Here is a 7,254-nt window from a genome sequence, read left to right on the forward strand (position 1 = left end):
TTACATTACCTAAAACGTGAAACGAAAGTAATATATCCATCTCTATACAGTGCAAGCAACCACAGGAGAAAGAAAGGAGAAAAGAGGAATAACAACCGTTAGCAGGATAAAATATCACGACTTATAAGCAGGATTAAATATCACAGCTTAAATGACTCCACGGTAAGGCCAGCAGAGGCAGATTAAACTCACATGATAAAGCATATGCGAGATTATGTCAGAACAAGTTTAATAATAGAGTCAACTACCAACTATAAACTCGCGGTAGAAAACAACACGTATAATAGATCAGCTATAAAATTAACCCTATTACTTTTCTCCGATCACTTTGTCACACGAGAGCCAACGCTCCTCTGCTTCACTTGTGCTAGCTTACAAGTAGGGGTTATTAGGATTTAGAAACTTTTTTTCCTGGTCACCTCGGATGTTTGACGTTAATTAGGAGTATTAAATATAGAGTAATAATAAAATTAATTATATAAATAAAAGCTATTTTATTAGACAAATTTTTAAGCCTAATTAATCCACAATTAGGAAATGTTTACTTTAGTATCACATTCGCTAATCATGGACTAATTAGGCTCAATATATATATTCGTCTCACGAAATAGTCTAGAGCATGAGATGAATTTTATTAATAGTCTATATTTAATACTTCTAATTAGTGTCAAATATTTGATGTGACGGAGACTTAAAAAAAAAAGCTGATCCAAACACCCCCTAGGTTTACATTTTTCTTTTCCTACCGTTGTGCTTACGGTTCGGCTATTAATTCCAACACACGTCGCGTGTGCGTGCGCGTGCGTTGCGTCGTGCCGGCCGGCCGATGGCGAGCGAGAGAGCGAGGCCGGATGCACGCACGCACGCATACGCTCGCTGCGTGCAACGAGCGCGGCGTGCGGAGATCGCCACGATCGAATTGAATCCCGGGGAGATTTTTGGGCCTGGCTATTGATAGATCGCTGCACGCGCGTGTGCCGTGTGCCCGCGTGCGTTGCGTGCCGTGCGATCGGTTTAGGAAACGACCGTTATCCGTATCTTTCGACTGAATTGATGTTCACGTAAACCGGTCACAAAAGTGATGCTTCCTACTGTCATCCAGAAGTACTACTACACAATCAATTCTTATAGATGTTTATATTTTAGAATGGTGGTATGTATGAAGCATCCACGTGACCTTCCGTTGTTCGTGAGTTATATAGAAATATCAGAAGATTTTTTGCGTAAAATTTAATGCATATAGTTACTTTTAGTGCAACATTTTAATATAAAAAGTTACGGCCACAAAATCTCTCTTACAAAACCTGCTACATGGATAGAGATAAAGGTCGCAGACCTCCCCCTCTCCTCCATAAAGCCTGTTTTCATTTTATCTCTATATTCACTAATAAATATGACGTTATTTCGAAATACATGGTGATGATATGTAGCCAAACTCAAAGAACTTTTAAACATGCGTGTGCAACGTTTAAAACACACCATTCTCATAAAACGGTTCGTGAACGGCAGCTAGAGCAAACCACACCCATATCCTCCAAAATGTTCAACGTCGTGCAGACATTTCCTGCGACCTTGAAAGCAGTCCACGCGGGGGAATACACCGATCGACCCCCCCCCCCCCCCCCCCCACAAAAAAAAAAGAAAAACGAAATACATAGCCAATACACACCACCCGGCGTGTATCTCGACGACCAACGAACGGCACAGATTAGCGCATTGCCAGCAGTTATCCGAAAAATTATTGCTAAAATTCTTTTCTGGATTTCCAATTAAGACTCCAGGGTGTGCTTGGCTAGCTGCTATGGTTTCTTATTTTTATTATTTTATTTTCCACGTGCATTTTTTAAAAATATTAAACGATGTGTTTTAGAAAATATATTACTTTCAAAATTATATTATCAATTTATTTTTAAGTCTTAGATAATATTTAAATATCGATGTGCTAATGAAATGCGCGTATGTGGGGCATGTTTCCAACCACTAGTGAACGCATCCTGGTGTGGTATAGAAGTTAGAACCCTCCTTCCAATAAAAAAATTAAATCGAAATAATAATAGTAGGTTCATTCTGCAACTGAAATATAAATTTAAAAAACAGCATCGCTCTCTGCGCCTCTTGCGCGGCGGATTGGTAAAAACAGATAAGAGATTTCAGTTATTCTTTCAGCTAGTTAAGAAACTAACCAAATTTTCACCCATAATTCTAAAATTTTAGTAAATATATTTGAGGTTTTTTGGTGATGCTCTTATTCTGAACAACTACTACAGCGGCACGAGCAGCTGTTTGTTCTAATTAATGAGCTCACAAATTATGGGGTGATTATTTGGGTGTTTCAAGTAAAAAGTCAAACGGTATATTTATAAATAAAAAATAATTTAAGAATTAAAATTTTATATATGTATTCTTAATTATCTAAAAGTCAAGGCTGAAAAAAATATGATAAATAAATCTTAAAATTAACTCTAAATTTAAGATTAAAATATTTAAATTTAGGCTTATAAATATAAGCATATGAAAAAAACATAGACGTGAATATATATATATATATATATATATATATATATATATATATATATATATATATATATATATATATATATATGCAGTACACGTCACACACATAGTAGTTGTACAGGCTTGGCCGAGCATATGAATCAGATCTCGTACGTGTGCACGGCTACTGGCTTCTTGGCCATTCGTCACGTTACCGTAGGACACCTCAACAGTGTAGAGTGTACATGATCACGGCGCATGAAACGTAGGAGTACTATTTTGCTTGCTCGCTAATCAAGGTCTGTGTTTACAGAGCTCCAACTTTAAAATATGACAAATTTCATGATCCTTACAGAATATCTCGGAAATTGGTGAAAGATTTTGATACCTCAAAATACCGTGTAGCTATAGGTACTGAAGATTTTTCTTTAAAAAATATGGTGCAATGCCATTTCGAAATGAAAAAAAAGCTATTAAGATAGATATAGAAGTTGTGAAGTTAGAAAATCTGCAATTTTGATAGTTTAGTCTTTTTTTGAAAACTTATTTTATAAATAAGTCCTTAAAAAAATTTATTATATAAATGGATCTTTTCGACCACGCCAACATTATTAACGTCGTCCTGCGGTCACATAAACATATCATAATGACTTATAGGACGGCACCAATAATGTTGGCACTGTCCCGTACAACGACGATGCGTGGTCAAAAATGTCTATGTGTGCGATAAGTTTTTTAATGTCTATTTATAAAATAAGTTTTTTAAAAAAGATCAAAATATCAAAATTCCAGTTAGAAAAGAATGAAAAGTTAGCTCTATTTCTCCAAGGTTTTTACGCGCAATATTTTATCCTTAAAAATTAAGAATATAGTAGTGCCTGGCTGGGCTCCACCTCGCCAAATAAACAGAGGCTCAATAAGAAGAATCATGGTGGGGGTGGTAGAGCAGTATTTGTGTGACTTCATCCACTAGAATATAAATCATCCTAAATATAATCATGCACATTTTTATAGGTGAAATGGCTAAATAAGTTATACTTCATTCATCCAAAAGAAATTAAATAATATGAGGATCACATACAGCAGAAATATGTGCAAATTTGAGAAGCAAAAAACCTATGTGGGTGCTTGGAAGAGGTCCTATCAGTTCTGGAATATTAAAATTCTAGTTTTTAAGAAACTTTAGATAGATGTCTATTACTTTTAAATTTAGATATGAAGAAAAGAAAATTGGGCAATGGAAGTGATAGAGAAACAACTAAAATTAATCCTAAATGAAAATTTATAAGTTAAAAATCGGGTCCGTCCTTTAAGCCAATGTTATTCTTATACATTATATTTAGTCATCCATTGCATCCTGCGTCCAAGCAGTGAAGCAGATATCTTATTTTAATGTATGTATTTTTAAATCAGCATAATAGCTGAGGTACGCCCTCCTTTACGGTGGCCATGTTTTCCACAATTTTTTTTTTCAAAAATCTTTGTATTAGATTTTAAAATTAATTAAATTATTTTAAAGTTTATACGGTAATAGTTATACTTAACTATGCAATTATAAGACGTTGTGTTTCCGTGGCATGGATCAGTTCAGTCCAGGGTTCCATTTACTGTAGAGGGGACCAAAACCACTCCTCCACGGTAGCACGATTATCGGTAATAACTACGATGATCATGAAAAATTATATGAATTTGAATTTAAAACTTTTGAACAAAATCATCACGGTTACCGCGTGGTAGCGCGTGATAATCAGTTTGTAGCTATTATTGTCGTGGTTTTGGTGACATCGATAATCACAGTTTTGTGTGAAAACCGCATAGCATGTCGCGACTATTGCGGTATATGTCACGATTATCGTAATATATGATTTTTTATTTTTCTTTAATTTTTAAAATGTTAAATTCTTGTGATATTTACCAAATCAAACCGTAGTTTACCTTTATCGTGTCCTAGCGATATAACCGATTATCGTGATAATCATGACGATTATCACGATATTGCAAACCCCGGTAAGCCTCAGCCTATGTGCATCATTGAATATCCCTAAGGGCTAAGACCATTGTGTTATTTTACTGATAAAAAATAAAGATAAAAGATAACTCGATTTTTACTTAATAGTATAAAAATAAAAAGTAGTACTATAAAATTAAAAATCTACACTACAAAGATGAGAATATGTAATTATATATTTTTTTAAAAAAAATACGCCATCCAGTCATTCGATAAACGTGCGCGTAAAAGCATAGGCGAAGGATTAATTTGACAATAAAAGGCAGCCCCGTGGACAGTACTTAAGATTATTTTCCCCGTTTCCCCGTGGTCCATTACCGAGTAGGGACAGTGCTGTAGCAATGGACAAGGAGCACATGCTAGAGCGATTCAACGACGCCAAGAACTCATTTGATTGCACTAAAAGGTCTCTCTTAATTTGTCCCTTCTTGTACCAAACAGACAGGCACTTGCAAACCCAAAACCGAATTGAAGTGACTGCTGATCAATACCACTCCTGTTTAACACTAAGTATGAAGTAAAGTAGCTGAGTCGCAGCTGGCTCACAGTGAAAAACAGCAATGAAGTAACTGTGCCAAATTAAACATGTGCCAAGGGAGTGATTCGATGTGCGTGTCTTAAATGCGCTGAAAAAACTAGTATCGTCATGCCAAATTGCCAATATTGATGGCATGCGCCGAAGCCGAAGGCATGACCTTGGAGTTACAGGGGCAGCGGTAGCTTCGAAACCAGCATATTCGAAAGCAGTTGTCACAATGCAATAGATTCTTCCACCTTTGGTTTTTCGCTTTTGCTCATGCTTATAAACTAAAATTTAAATTTTTAATATTAAATTTAGAGTTAATTTTGAGATTTTTTTCACCAAATTTTATTTTTCAATCTTAGCTTTTAGATCGTTAAGAATAAGAATAATTAACATGATATGTTACAGTGTAAAATAGTATTATAAAAACTTACATATTAGATCAAGATTTAAATACTTGAAATATTTCTATTTTGAAATTGATGGAGAGGGGTTCTCATAATTGTACACTCGTAAAAGTAATGCCTATTCGTAATAGTAATGCATTAATTTTACAGAATTTTTTTCGTCCTTTATTTATGAGCAATTTTTCTATCATTGAGGATGAGGTACCACTATCTTTTATATGTAAAATTTAGTATCTCATAATACCTTTTTCAACGAAAGGAAAAATGGTCTTTCTTCGTACCTGCAGAGCAGTGGAATGGAGGCACGTAGCGGGTGGCACACGGTATGCCAAGAGCAGAACCACGGCGAGATGATCAGCAGTAAACTCTACCACATTGAAGAGAGGAATCAATTGGATGCATTGCATGGTCGAATTGAAAGATCCCTTTTCATTCACCAGACTGGCCGGCGTGCAATGGCATTGCAGTTGCAGTGAGGCCATCACCCAAGCGGATGCATGCAGCAGATGCAGGCTAGCTAGGAGTAGCAGCAGTAGTAATTCAGACTTTCAGAGTCCTTCAGGCCAAAGAACAGAATTTGGCACATGCTCTGTCGGACAAAAGTTCCCATAGGCCAATCGCAACGTATGTTTTATAAGGGTATCATATTATTAAAATTGTTGACTTGACATGGTAATTAAATAGGAGAGTTTCATAAGATAAGAGAGTTTCATCATGAAACTCCTCCGAATCGGTTAACTAGTCTTGGTAACTATGCCATGAAACTAAGTATTGAGACTGGCTTTACCGCTTGGGACGATATTATCATACCCCAATTATAAACACAGGTATCATATATATACTAAACGCGGTTGCTCTGTCCAGCCGTAAGAAACCACATATAGTCTATTAAAATTTTAATTTATTTTCATAAATTATTTGAATTTTATGATGTTATGTACCGTTCTCCGATGGTAAACACGGTTACTCTACCCAGCTAGCAGCCCTAAGTAAACAGGTCCATCCATCGACGATATGTTTGTAAATAAAAAATAATTTATCAATAAAACTTTTTGTACGTGTGTTTTTAGCAATCTAAACTTAAACATTAGAAAACAAGCTATGCCAAAACCTTAAAATTAAATTTAATGTTAAAACTTTAAACTTTATTTTATAAGTATATAATCATAAGCGAAAAAAATAAGTGGCAGCAGCCGAGTGCCATGGTGCTGAGGCCGATCCACGGCGACGACGAGTGTGTGTGTAACGGCGCACATGCACCGGCCGGGTGGTCCAGGAGGAGGAAGGAGGACGGCCGCCTCTCCGGCGATCGAGGCCGTACGTGGCCGCCGGTTTAATTCGGAGAGAATTCAGAAACTGCGTGCGCGAATTCGTGGGGCGCCGCGCGTGCGAATGCATATTAACGCAGGGCGCGGGGTCAGCACGCCGTCGTCGCCGCGGACGCGCGCGGGGTGGATTCAGTGTTCCCCGGACCACGTAGCTTCGGGGGAGGAATCCGGCGCCGCTGGGATTTGCTAGCTACGACGGGATCGACTTGATGTGCCACCAACCAAACGTACCACGTAATACCAACCATGCATGCATGCCTGCCTGCCACTAGGATTTTCTACGGGTTGGGTCTACTTTTGGAGCTTTTCGTACTCCCTGAGAAGGTTGATTATGTGCTACTATAGTTTCATATCACAGTTTTATATTATAGGACTTTCTAGTATAGTTGACCATAAGGCCCGACGGCCTGGTCCGGTCTGGTCTGACGGTTGGGCCGTGCCCTCGGCATGATGGGCGGACCCGGCACGGCCCGGTTCAATAAAAAATATTAGGGA

The sequence above is a fragment of the Oryza brachyantha genome, chromosome 10, assembly GCF_000231095.2.
Source record: "Oryza brachyantha chromosome 10, ObraRS2, whole genome shotgun sequence".
Taxonomy (NCBI): Eukaryota; Viridiplantae; Streptophyta; class Magnoliopsida; order Poales; family Poaceae; genus Oryza; species Oryza brachyantha.